Source organism: Mauremys reevesii, linkage group 26 (genome assembly GCF_016161935.1).
Source record: "Mauremys reevesii isolate NIE-2019 linkage group 26, ASM1616193v1, whole genome shotgun sequence".
Taxonomy (NCBI): domain Eukaryota; kingdom Metazoa; phylum Chordata; order Testudines; family Geoemydidae; genus Mauremys; species Mauremys reevesii.
In genome coordinates this window covers 2,542,484-2,556,362 of record NC_052648.1, presented here as the reverse complement: position 1 = coordinate 2,556,362, position 13,879 = coordinate 2,542,484, and the positions used below count along the sequence as shown (strand labels likewise).

General features: G+C 59.9%; 1 long non-coding RNA gene across 1 annotated transcript; it reads right to left on the bottom strand.

The window, feature by feature from the left end:
- Positions 1-2,843: 2,843 nt before the first annotated feature.
- Positions 2,844-4,903, bottom strand: LOC120391928. Its single transcript, XR_005591537.1, has 2 exons — positions 4,765-4,903; positions 2,844-3,082 (listed from the first exon to the last, which is right to left on the bottom strand). It is a non-coding gene; the product is annotated as an uncharacterized LOC120391928 (long non-coding RNA).
- Between the last annotated feature and the right edge of the window lie 8,976 nt (positions 4,904-13,879).

Below are 13,879 nucleotides of genomic sequence, written 5' to 3'. Positions count from 1 at the left end.
GTCCCAACGCCACTGACATGTGACCTGGCTGCCGCTGGTCAGGCAGAGGGGCAGCCGAGCCACATGTCAGTGAGTGGTGCTGTGAGCTGGCGAACAGGGTCTCAGCGCCATCCAGACAGGCCAGTGGTGCTGTGACCTGGTGCCCGGGGAGTCTGTTCCTGCTCAGTGGAGTGCGGGGTGGGGGGTCTGCTCCTGGGGGCACTGGCTCCTGGGGGCACTGGCACCTGGGCTCCCTGTGGGAGGAGGGGGGAAACATGCGGGGACCAGAATATCTGAACGGGGGCCCTGACCCTCTTAAGCAGACGGGTGACAGGTGCTGGTGACCAAGGGGGGAGATGCCTCAATCTCCCACGGGCTCCCGTTCTGCTCCCCACCTGACTGAGTAGGAAGCAGCAAGGTAGCATTCGAACCCTTCTCCACTGGGGCTGAGACTAGGGGCCGCGGCGCCCGCCCTGGCTACAGACGTGCAAAGCGTTAGCCGGAGGCCAGACGCCAGCCTGGAGCAGCCTCCTTGGCTGGAATCGCAGCAGTCAGGCATCCAGCTCGGCATCTGCACTGCGGCCTCGTCCTGCTCCCGGGGTTCCCCCTTGCAAACCCTGGTGATGTGGGCGATCGCTGCAGAAACGGAGCCCTGTCTCTAGGACCTCTGCTCCCTGGGCCTGGCTCGCACGCTCCCTTACAGCTTGTCCTCCCGCATGCCCTGCCCCCACTGCTGCCTTCTCCTCTTGCCCGTTGCTCCAGTGCCGGCACGGGGATTTATCAGCGCCCCCGCCGGCCCCCCGCCCCTGCTGTATTAGGAACAAACCCTCCATGGCTAATCTGCCCGTGGCCATTTGTCTTCATGAGAGAGGGCGCCGGCAGTGAGTTATCTGTGCTGTTCTCTCGGGTGATGATAAATGTCATAACAGACACCAGCCGTCCGGGCTTATGGATGAGGATATAATAGACACCCTGGCCCCTCTCTCACGGCTCTTCCCCATGGCAGCAGCTTCAGCTAACAGGGGAAACCAGCAGCTGCTAATGAACTCAAGGTGAAAATCACGGGCCAGGCTCAGCACTCGTACGTCAGTAACCAGCAAATGCAACCCATGGGGACGGGGGTGCAGCTCCTTTTCCAACCCTGCCCCATCGGGGTCACTAGCTGTGGCCCTGGAGCATGAGTGCTGATTGCTGGTGGATTAGCCAGCGTAGCTGCAAACGGTCGGGTTTGCCATTACATCCAGCCAGGGTGTTTGTCTCCTGCAGCAGGGAGTTCCGCAGGGGGGCTGCGCTCTGGGGAAAGGGGCGCATTTCTCTTTGCTGCCTCCAGTGCTCCCCACAGAACTGTACTGCCCTGGGTAGAGTGCTGCACCGTGCCAGGCTCCCCCACGCTAAGGGAAACGGCCAGTGGCCCTCCCATGGCACAGGAAGATGGGAGCTGGCTCTGAATGAGGGCAGGCCGTGGAGGCAGGAGGGTGCAAAGGATGGACAACAGGCCGCCTCACACCGCTCTCTTCCTTCCCCGCTCTCCTTCCCCACGTTCCCCTGGCAGGCCCCTCTCCCACAGGTGGCAAAGCCCTGAGCTGGGGCTGACAACGCAAACCTGGGTGCTCCCCACAGTTCTCGGAAGACACGCCTGTGTTGTTAACCATCACAAAACTACCACAATGGGCACAGGAGTCCTGCTCCCCCCCCCCCACACACACACACTCCGAGCTCTCGCTCCGCCCAGCCCCTGCTGCAGCCAGAGGCAACACTTCAGTGTGTGGCCGCCTCCTTCCCATGACAGGTTCTCGGCCGGGGGGCATGACCCTAGGGGGGTGTCAGCTCTCTGGGTGGGCGCAGCCAGCCTTCGGGTGGGTCAGTGGTTCTGGTAGAAGGGAGGGGGCAAATGCCAGCTGGCAGCAGCCCTCACTGAGGTTTGGCCCAGCAGCTGCTCCGGCCGCTCTAGGCAGGATCTGTCGCCCGAGGCAGCTAGTTTGCCTGTAGCTCGAGCGGCTCCCAGGCACAGCGCCCTGGGCCACCCCCGGCAGCGCTCTGCTAGCAATGCCGTACGCTGTGCCGGGGGAGGCGGATAATCCTGAGCCCTGCTGTGATCCAGCCCTGGGAGCCTGAGATTCACCCTTCCCTTTGCAGCTGGAACAGGCTGTCAAGCGATGTTCAGCCGCAACACGACCCAGCTCAGAGCGTTTCTACCAGTGCTGGGGAATTCCCTCCCACGGGGAATCCTGCCGTTTCAGAATAAGGCCGGGGGCGTCTCACAAAACATCCCTCATGCTCCCCAGGGTCAAACCAGTAGCACCTGCAAACTCACCGCCAGGTAGAAATGTGCCCTTCCCTGGGCCCCAAACTCTCATCCCCTTGCAGCCAGACCGTGGCTTCCTGGCTGTGAGCTCTGCCCCGTTGCTGCTCCCAAAGCCCTACATGGGAGGCTGGGATGTGGCCAAGCAGATCCCTGAAACCATTCACCCCACTGAGCAGAAACTCCCAGGCCAGACTACTCAGGAGCAGCCCTGCTCCTCTGGGGCACGGCTCATTAAGCTTCAGCCTCCCCATTTGAAATCAATGAGGTGGGAGTGATGCTGCAGATCTGGCTCCGCCCTGGGGAGTTCCTGGTAACTGACACCTGCATGATGGTACTGAGGGATGAGATGCTCCAGCTGCTGGAACCAGCGCTCACCTCTCCCCAAACCACAAACCCAGCCTCCGCCTCCTATTTCCCTGCAGGGTCTGACAAGTTTAGATAACTTGGCCCCTGGTTTTTCAATATCTCCACACTTCCAGCAGGGCCCAGCCCCAGCCATTCTGCTAGGCAGCCAGACAGCCTGGTGCTGCAGCCAGGAGCACGAGGAACCAGCCAGGAGCACGAGGAACCAGCAATCTTCTTGGGGCACAAGAAGCCGCATTCAGATCCCGCTTCCATCGTGTGAATCAAGGGGAACTCCCGCGGAGCAGTGGCTGGTGTTGCACCAGTTTGCAGGAGAGGAGAATGGGCATCGGAGAGTCTCTTAAAGCTGGAGACAATCCATCTTGCTCTGGAAACCAGCCGCAGCGTTGCCTTGGTGACCCTCCTGCAGCTCCCCGTACAGACGATTTCCCTTTGCTGTGACAGAGAGAGAAGAGGGCTGGGCATTTGGGGGAAGACAATTAGCCCCTCAAGGTTGGGACCTTTAATAGGAGGTTCCTCGCCCTGGGAAGGAGGCTAGCACCCTCCCTGCTCCCACAAGAGCTTCGAACCATCGGGGCCTAGCCATCCTATGTCGGCCATGCCGTGACGGCTCAGAGGAGAGTCCTAGGACCCGGGGCGTTACCGGTAGCAGCGCAGGGGAACAGTGATTAAGATCCTCAGACAAAAGGGGCTAGAGAAATGCAGAGTTGCCAGGAGTCAGCGCCATCTCGCAGCCAGGTGGGCAATGAGTTTGGTGGGTCTCAGACTGGTTCCTGCTGGGCATGTGGTCGAGTCATAAACACCACCGCTGCCCCTGGTAGCTGACTCAGCAGGGATGTTAAGGGCTGAATAGATCCTGGTGCTGGAATTCACCTCCCATCCTCACTGCCGAGAGAAGGAAGGATGGTCTAGTGGCTAGGGTGCTGATCTAGGACTTGGAAAGCTGGGTCCATGTCCTGACTGTGCCACAGATTCCCTGTGTGACCTTGGGCACATCACTTAGCCACTCAGTGCCTCAGTTCCCCATCTGTAAAGTGGGGACAATAGCACTGCGGGGGGTTGTGAGGCTAAATAGGTTGAAGCGTGTGAAGCACTCTATGGAAATCAGGACCAGTTAGGTAGATGAGCTAGTGGGTTTGGGGGCAGGGTGGAGGGGCCCAGGCAGCCGTTGTCCGGACAGTCGCTGCTCTCTGGCTAGGCGGATGGCCTGTCCGCTGGGGCTGGGTGCATGCGGCCCAGTCCACCAGCAATCAATTCATTTTATACAACAAATACCAAGGGAACCTGTTCCAATCTTGTAAGATTTCTAGAGAAGCGATTTGCGGATGCTGCTGACATCTCCCATGGGAACCCTGATCCCTGCGCCGGGGCAAGGCAGGCACCTTTGTGAATGGCAGGCAGGGAGCTGGCTCCAGAGAAGCATTGGGGAACTGACTGCCAAGGACCAAGGGGCTTCTCCCCAACATGGGGCAGTTCGAGCACCCAAACCCAGCTGTCAAAGTCTGCGCCTCCCGCTCAGCTGCCTCTAGGGAGTGAATGGGAAGAGCTTGGTGTGGCCACATCAGTGTCCCCAGGGCTGGCCTCTGAACGGAGCAGGGAGCGAGTGCATGAGGGCGGCTCTTTAGGGATTTGGCCTGAGCCCTTTATCCCGCCCTGCCAAGGCACCTCAGCCCTCACCCCCCATGCCAGGGCCCACCGCTCACAGCACAGCCAATGCCCCTCAGTCGTCCCTGCGGCCCTTGACCCCAAGCCACAGCCCCTTCCCCTCCCCATCCCCTGCAGCTCCAAGGAGAGAGCTGGTTGCTTGCAGTAGTTTGTGACCTGGGGCAAAGTGCCCTCAGGAGCAAGGCTGCAGGACCCTGGAGTCCTAGCTAGCCAGAGGGGGGGGGGGGGGGGATGGAGGGACGAATGGACAGACACTGGAAGTGAGGGAAATAGATGGAGGGGGCTGTGGGGGATGGTTGGATGGGCTGGGATCTAGGGGAGGGTGGATAAATGGACACACTAGGATCTAGACAGATAATGCAGTTTGCATGGCCCGTGTCAGCCGACTGACACATGCACTTGCTCTGTGGGAGGGTGGAGGCAGCCAGGCTCCTACGGGGGCAGGTCGGTACCTGCTCCCATTATCCCCACCGCCGTTTCCCGTGTGCCCTTGTTTGCACGGATGATGTTTGTGTGTCTCGTCCCTGATTCCTCCATCGGCTGGATCCCCACAGGGAGGCCCTGTGCCTGTGACATCCTCGGTCTATTGTCATGGCAATGGAGGTGATGTCAGCCACTGTGACTCAGGATGGCCTCACCGAGGACGCTGGGGAGCACGATTCCAGCCCCCCCGTCTTCGTGCATTAGGGTCAGCAACAGGGAAGAGGAGGAAGTGACCTGGCGGTGCTAGAGGGAGGCAAGACTGACTCCTGCTGGTGAGACCCGAGGCTACAGGCTGCTAGCCACAGCCCAGCGGCAAGGCAGCTTCCCCCACATCTCCCAGCCCCCTCGCCCCATCACGGGGAGACGCCAGGAGGGGAGTTCGGTCTCCGTGGCCCATTCCGTCCTTGGCCAGCAAAGAGGCTGGTTAGTGCCCTCAGCTTCGGTGGAGTTTTGTGCTGTGGATACGCTGCCCCTTCGGAACCGCTGTGACCCACCAAACTCATCTCCCCCGCGCTGGCAGTGTCTTTCCCACTTGGGGGATAAGGCCCCTGGTCCAGCAGCCCCACTGGCTCCGTGAAGCGGCCTCCTCAGCAGTGCCCAGAGTGGGGATGCTGCAGGGGAAAAGGCTGCCCTGGCAGGGATCGGCCTGTCCTGCCCCAGGGGCTGCTGGGACTGGACTCTAACACACTGTAGATAAGCCAGGAGCCTGATTTGGCAGCACGAGCAAAGCACCGTGCTCTGCAGGGACCCCCGCGCTGTGAGGTAGGGCTCCCGTGCCAGGGCGCACGGGAAGAGGGGGAAACCCCACGCAGGGTGGCCTGTCCCAGGAGCCTGGTGCCTCGGTGGCTAGTGGGGGTGGCGGGGGCTTGCTGGCTTCGGGGGCAGTTGTGTTCCCGCCCCCGGGGTCCAGCGGGAGGAACTCGGCGGCCGGGCTGCTCTCACAGCACCAGCTGCAATTAGACTCTGTTACAGACTGAGCCAGCGCCAGGCTTTAATGTTTAATTCAGTGTTGCCTGGAGTGCGATCCCATTCCCTGGAAAGCAGCCAGCCCCAGCTGAGCTTGCCTCTGGGAGGAGTGGGCCTGGCGGTGGGAGCAGGGCATGGAGGACAGGTATCTACGCTAAGAGTTTGCACTGAAGTGGCTACACCAATGCCAAAGCAGAGACCTGCATGGACGAGGCCACAGAGCCAGGACTCCTGGGTCTATTCCCAGCCCCCTCTGGGGCCATGGGAAGGCTCTGCCCCCTCTCTGCCTCAGTCCCCACCCCCGTAAGATAAAGATGATGAGAGCTTGGGGCTGGGGGATTTGGCGTGTGAGAACAGGGCAGGGGTGATTGACAGGGGCCATTGTGCCAGTACATCCTTAAAAGTCGCCCTGTTTTCTGAGACGTGGGGGAGTCATGGGGCGGGGCAGGGATGGGAAGGGGTGGAATGGATACAGAAAGCCTCCTGAGCAGTGTCCCAGACGGCTGCCTGGGCCATGCTTGCCAGGCCGGGGTGCCTTGCTCATGCCTGCGCCCCCTGGCTGTGTGCTGAGCCCCTGGCATGCTGAGCCCCCTGGCTGTGTGCTGAGCCCCCTGGCATGCTGAGCATGGGGCTCCCTGGCCTCTTCCCCCCCATCCCGGGGAGATGCTTGTTATTCTGCTCGTGTTCCCCGGCTGCTAATGAAGCCTGTTCCAGGAGAACGGCCACATTCATTCAGAGACTGGCTTATTAATGAGGCCGCTGCAGCTGGGGCCAGTGCCCGGGGTGCGAGCAGAAGGGAAGAGAGGCTCCTCCAGGATGGATGGATGGATGCCTCCCCCTGGTACCACACTGCACCAGGGAGACCGGCCCCAGAGATGGGGAGGACAGAGTGCTGTTTGGGCCTGATCCTGCCCGTGGTGGGGAACGTCCGTCTGGCCGGTGCACAGGGAGGGGCAGATGGGGGGTCTACAGAAGCCATGGTCCATCCCCAAGGCTCCCAGGCTCTCCCCTGAGATGGCCCCAGCACAGAATGAGCCACTCACCCCCCAGATAGCAGGGCTGGCAGCTGAGCATCCCCGGGCGCTCCTACCCAGACAGGGTGCCAGGAGAGCTCAGGGGCTGGACAGCTTGTCTCTCACCAACAGACATTGTCCAGTCAAAGAGATTCCCTCCCCAACCTTGTGTGTCAGACTTTTGATCAGGCTATTGAGAAATGGGGCTGGATGCCCGACCTTGCACCCCTTATCCTCCTGCTTGGGGCTGACTCTCATTGTTCAGGCTGGGAAGCGCCAAACTTTTTGCAAAGGCACGGAGCCCCTGTTGGACAGATGGAGAAACCGAGGCACAGGTAGGGGAGGGACTTGGCTGAGGTCACCCAGCAAGCATAGAATCATAGAATCTCAGGGTTGGAAGGGACCTCAGGAGGTATCTAGTCCAACCCCCTGCTCAAAGCAGGACCAACCCCAACTAAATCATCCCAGCCAGGGCTTTGTCAAGCCTGACCTTAAAAACCTCTAAGGAAGGAGATTCCACCACCTTCCTAGGGAACCCAGTCCAGTGCTTCACCACCCTCCTAGTGAAAAAGTTTTTCCTAATATCCAACCTAGACCTCCCTCACTGCAACTTGAGACCATTGCTCCTTGTTCTGTCATCTGCTACCACTGAGAACAGTCTAGATCCATCCTCTTTGGAACCCCCCTTCAGGTAGTTGAAAGCAGCTATCAAATCCGCCCTCATTCTTCTCTTCTGCAGACTAAAGTTCCCTCAGCCTCTCCTCATAAGTCATGTGCTCCAGCCCCCTAATCATTTTTGATGCCCTCCGCTGGACTCTCTCCAATTTATCCACATCCTTCTTGTAGTGTGGGGCCCAAAACTGGACACAGTGCTCCAGATGAGGCCTCACCAATGTCGAATAGAGGGGAACGATCATGTCCCTCAATCTGCTGGAAATGCCCCTACTTATACAGCCCCAAATGCCGTTAGCCTTCTTGGCAACAAGGACACATCGCTGACTCATATCCAGCTTCTCGTCCACCGTAACCCCTAGGTCCTTTTCTGCAGAACTGCTGCCCAGCCACTTGGTCCCCAGCGGGTAGCGGTGCAGTCGGTAGGCGCGCCCTCCCCCATATGCAGACGTGCATGCACACAGCCCCTTGCACCTAGTGTAGCTCATTCAGTTACTCACGAGTTCCCTGCTCCGGAAAAGGGGGCTTCTTCTCGAAGGGAGGTTCCCTCTGCTCTGAACTGCTGCTGCAACACCGCCCTGGCTTGGAGTAACTGTGCCAGCTGCGGTGCTGGCACCTGGACCAACCAATGACACCCTGAAACGAGGGCCATGGCCTCCTCCCAGAGCTGGGGCTAGAACCCGGGAGTCCTCTCAACCCCCCTAGAGCCCCCTCCCAGTCCCATCCCTTCAAAGGCTTCCTCCTTTGTATAAATATTTCCTTGTGGAAAACTGGCCCTCATTTTCCTCCCAACCCCCACTTACCTGGCATGTGGGTGCAGCATGCCCTCCATTAGACTCAGCCAGGACCATTCGCCCTGTGTACTGGAGCTTTGGCTAGTGGCGAAGGCAGGGGACGGGAGCCAGGACTCCTGGGTTCTATTCTTGGCTCTACGTGGGGGTGGGTCGGGAGCCAGGATTCCTGGGTTCTATTCCTGATTCTACCACTGACTCATTTGTGTGACCTTATGCGAGACCCTTCCCCTCCCGGTGCCTCAGTTTCCACATCTGCAGCGTGGAGGCAATAAGCCCCTCACGGGATCTGAAGCGTGAGTCGTGCGCTGATGTGCGTGACGGGTTTGAGATCTCCGCTGGAAGGTGCTGGAGAAGGGCACAGGGGCTGTCATCACTCTAATCCTGCTCAGCAGCATCCCTCACCCGAGAGGCTGGAAGATGCTAATAACGCATTCAGGCAGCCTGGCAAGGCGATAATCCGTGTGCTGCATCGCTTGTCGCTCCAGCTTGCGGAGACTCCCATGTGGCACAGGGCGTTGCTCATTTCCCCCCATCCTGCTGTGGCTGCTGCCTGTGGCCCATCCTCGCACCATGGCCCGTGGCCCAGGCCCTGGCTCTTGTCTCCATTCAAATTTTCCGGATCAGCCATTTAACAAAACCAAGACAAGGCAACAAGTCGGCGAGATGGAGTGTCCTGTTGTCCCCTCCAGAACCCTCTGACTAGGATCTCCACCTCCCTGTGCCCCATGGCATTGCCTCACACCCCGCTTCAGGGCACAAGGACAGACAACTAAGGATCCATCCATGTATTGCAGGATCGGGGCCCGAGTTAGTCTTGGGGACGCCACATCCCCTCGTTTCTCCCTTCCCTTTGACCCTGATCCAGGTACTCAGACAGTAAGAGCCCAAGTGGTCCTGCTTTACATCCAAGACCGACAAACACCACGAGCAATCGCTTCATACAGCCCTGAAGGGCAGCTGCCTCTGGGCTGGAGCTGACAGTGCACAGCAGCGAAGAGGACTATCCCAGCCAGTTGGATGCAGCTAGGAATCAGGGAGGCAGGCTGGACTTCTCCAGTGCAGTTTGTCTGGGTCCCAGCTTAGCATGGTCACTCATGACTCCAAGGGGACAGGGCATCTGTCTCCCCGTGTCCTTCAGTGGCAAATTTCTCAGAGGTGGCCAAAGCTGCCTGTTCACTCCTCGAGCTTGGGCAAATCAACCGCCCATCCCCCTTGCTTCCCCAGCTGGTAAAAAGGGAGGCCAATGCATGTCCTCCCCCGCTTTGCAAAATGCTTTGATGTCGAGGTGCACAGCCCGGTGCATCTCATGCTCCATTATGATATAATAAGAGCAATAATTTAACCAGCCCCAGCCCAGGTCCCAGCTCCCCTTTCAGCGGGGACTGGGCGACTTCAAACTAATTGCATCTGATTCTCTCTCCGCCTGCTCCCGCATATCTGCCAGAGCTAATTACTGAGCTGGCAATGCCTCGCGCCTGCCACATGAATGCAGCCCCAGTGGCCGATAAATTACATCCAAGGTGACGCTTACCCAGGATGATAGACCGGCCTGCTCCCCGGCCTGACCCTTGCCTTTCAGCTACTCCATCACCCCTTGGTCCCTGCGTCAGCACGGAGGCACTGGTGTGTGCAGAGCAGCCCCTGATCTAGAGTTCGGGACGGGAGCCCGGGATTAATTCTGGCTCCTGTTGTTTGGTGATACATGACAGCAGCTGGTCAGATAAATGGACCCACCTCGTCCCTCTGGGGCTGCTCCCGCTCCCCTCCAAACCCTGCTGGGAGCTGAGATGATTATTCTCATGTGTGTACAGTAGTGCCTAGAGACCCCCATCGAGACCAGGGCTGCATCGTGCCGGGTGCTGTACACAGTGACACCCCCTCCCCGCCCAAAGATCCTGCAATATAAATAGACAAGACAAACATGGGGTGGGTGCAAAGAAGGCTCTTTACCCCAGTTTCCCAGATGGGGAAACTGAGGCCCCGAGAGATTAAGGGCAGATTTTCTTCAGCCTTTGGAAATCAGAGCACTCCATGGTGGGGATGGAGGATTGGGGCCACAGGGATGGAGGCCTGAGGGACTGGGTCTGTTTGTCCATCCCTCTTGATTCACTGGGAGCAAACAGATCATTTCTCTCCTGTCCCTCCAGCCATTCCCCTGTCCCAGGCTGTAAGGAGTTTCTGGGGCATCTCTCCCTCCCCTGAGCCCTGACCTGGGCTGTCTGCCCAGCGGCCAAGGGAGTGTGGTGCTGTCTGTCTGTCCTGCCTTCCTGTCTGTCTGCGGAGGGTGAGTCCCTGCGGAGCCACCTGCAGGAGCAGCCCAGAGGTCTGGGACCTTTGGAACAAGGAGAAGATTTTCGTCTCTCTCCCTGCAGGCTCCTGCTCCACCCCCCTCTGGGCTGGTGGCTCAGCAGGGGCTTATCCAGCCAGGGGTCTCTGGCCCCTGCTTTGCTGCAAGTTCCTCGCTGGCTTTGCCCAGAGCCGCGATGGGGCTGGCAAAGGCTCTGGCCAAACCTCTCCGGCCCCGCTGGGCAAGTTCTGCCTTGGACAGCAAGTCAGCAAAAGCTTCCAGAGGGAGCGAGCTCGGTACAGCTCCGACCGGCTCCAGGCTTGCCAACTCTCTTGGTTTTGTCATGAGTCTCACGATAATTGAAGCCCCAGCTCCTGGAGTCACGTGGCGATGTGATGACTTCAGCCTTCATTTGTCAAGAAAGTTTCTAGCCCTTGTGGCTGTGGTGAAAGCTTCCAAACGCGACCTCAGTGCACCCGGCAGGCTCAAAAAGCAGAAAGCAAATACAGGTCTATTGTCTTTCCATAATCTCACGATTTCAGGTGAGCCTGACTCCCGATTTTTGAACATGTGGGGTTGGCAATCCTGCGGCTTGGCCCAGGGCGTGGCAGCATCGAGACTGGCCCAGCGTGACTCCCACAGTGTCTGCACTGGGGGCACTACCCAGCTCCGTGCAGCTGCCACCAGCTCAGCTGCCAGGAGACGAATCCTCAGTGCAGCTTCTACTGGTTTAAGCCTCGTGCTGGGGATCGATTGGACCCAGGTCCCCATCCCCACGGTGCGGAGGGCAACTGAGCCGAGCACAGGGCACCCAGGCCCAGCGCTGGTCCCTGCAGGGCTGGCTGCATTCCAGTCCCTGCTGTGACTCTCATTGCTCTTAACCGGGATCAGATGGGAAAACCAACCCGTCCCCGTCCCCCCCGACTGAGGAAATAAGCCGGGCCAACGTCTGTCAAAGTTCTCCCCACTGAGAGTGGGGTGTGGGGGATCCCGCTGGGCTGCCGCAAGCCGTTCCCCGCTGCCAGCTGAAATGCCATTAGCTGTCTATTTGTTTTGCTTTGCTAAGTCCCTGAGTCTCATTATGCTCCTGGCAGTGAGATCCTACATGAAAAATGAAGTGCCCGGCACCTTGTTTAATTTGCAGTCAGAATTACATTCCCAGGGGGCGGGCGCTGGGGAAGTGGGGGGCTCCAGCCCACGGGGGCGCCGCTGCCTCATCATAAAGGAGATGCAAGAGCATGGGGCAGCCTCGGGGTCAGAGCCAGGCCCTGGGAGGTGGGAGGGGGCAAAGACCCTCGGTGAGGCTGGGAGAGCTGGAAAGGGACAGGCCTTGGAACGGCTAGTCAGGGATTCCCCCTCTGCTGGGCGAGCCACAGCTGCCCCTCCCCCACCTAGTCATCATCCTGCTCTGCCCCAGCGGCCCCTAGCCCCCCAACCCCTTGCTCTGCCCTGGCCATGAGGCAGCCCGGCTTCCTGGCAGGTCAGTTGTGTTTGAAATAGCAATGCCCAGGGGCCCCCAAATAACCCCTTGCCCCCAGTGAGGGGACCCTAGAACCGGCCCTGGCTGAGGGACCCTCTCTTTGGTCCTCCCCTCAGGGGCTCTGTCCAGGCCCTTCTCCAGCGTGCTGGGGTTGAGCCTCCCTGCCCTGCTCCCTTCCTTTGTGCTGCCAGGGAGTGAGCAGAGGGTAACACACAAGGACAAGCCCCTGGCCGGTGCTGTGGCCTGTCACCAGCCCGTCCGGCGGGGATGCTGTGCTAGCAGGAACCGGGGCGCTCCGGGCCGCTCTCGCCCGGACGGGACCTTGCACCAAAACCAGGGAGAGATTTGATCGAGTTTTTAAAAAATCTCCATGGTAACCCCCAGCCCCACTTCGCCAGCAGGTCAGACTCTTCCCGGAGAGAGCAACGTGCGCAGCAGGTCTGCAGGGCGCCGGCTGGGCCTTCCTCGCCAGGAGCCGTGTGCATCGCGGTCGGGGCTCAGGCGGTAGCTTAGCTGCCTTGCTGGTGTCTTTTATTCACCCGCCTCCGCCCTAAATACGGTAACAGCCTGGCTAGTGTGTAGGTGCCACCAGTGCCCCCTACTGGATAGAGCCCGAGCAGCTCAGCGGTGCCATGGCTAGCGGGGTTCTCCTTTAGCCCAGGTGGCTGCGTCCGGGCTTTCTGAAGCAGAAGGGTCTGAGGTGTGGCCCCACGGAGGGTGGTGTGTGGTTTGCCAGGGGGCCAGGTCCGTGCCAGCCGGAGATGGCACAGCGTGCCCTGCGTTCTTCACATGTGTCCCTGGAGACCTTTGCCTGTCTCCAGCAGGCATCGCAGCGCGGAGGAAGTTTGGCTCCAGTCCTGGGCTGCTGGTTGCAGTAGGAGGGGAGTCATGTGGGACGAGGCGCTCGCCTTGTTCCTGGCAGGATTCCTCGGGCACTGCGAGGGGCTGCGGCAGAGGGAACATGGCTGGCGCATGGTCCCGCACAGCTTGGCGTCTGTAGAGCAGCCGGGGCAGAGCCATGTCCAGGGTTCACAGCCTCGGTCAGGGCTCTCGCCGGGGTTCAGACGTCATCACAACGACGAAGCCGCTGGGGTGGAGCCGAGCCCAGCGTGCGAGGAGCTTCCAGGCTGGGACTAGGCTGCCCAGGTGGCACCGCGGAGCCCAGCTTGGGTCGCTCTCTACTCCATTTCCATGGCGATACCGGGGAAATCCCCGCTCCCGCCGCAGCAGCTGTAGACTGCGGCTGCAAAGGAAGGAGGCAGGGCAGGGATTTAAATGGGGAGCAGCTCCTCGCGAGCTGGAATGGGGATTTTTAATGGTGTCTGGAAATCTGCAGCAGACGGCAAAATACGCCCCGGAATGGAGCTGAGTGGCCAGTTGCCAGCAGGCTGGGGGTCGTGCTAGACCCAGGCAGGGACACGAGCAGTGGCGCTGCATGGTACCAAATGGCTCCCTGGCATGGGGCAGGGGGCCTGGATCCCAGGATAACACACACACACGCTGCAGCTGAAGCGTTGATGTTTTCCAGCTCAATCTAAGGCAACGTGCATCTTAATGCTCCCAGCCCTGTGCTCTGGCCATTAGAATGAGCTACAGGATTCCCCTGATCCCCTCGGGGTGGCTGAGCCATGTCTGGTTTGGTGGGAGCCAGGAGCCCCCTTGTGTCAGGGGGCTTGAACACCAGCAATCGCGGCGGGTTGCTGTCACTGGCCCAGGGCAGCACCCGGCATGCGGCCTCCCCTGCGGTCCCATCCGCTCCACGATGCCGACAGAGCTGAAGGGAGCAGGTGCTGGACCTCCGGAGAGGAAGCTCTGACCCAGGTCTGAGTTTGCTGCGGGGGGAGACTCCAGTTTAACCCTCCCTGAAATCCC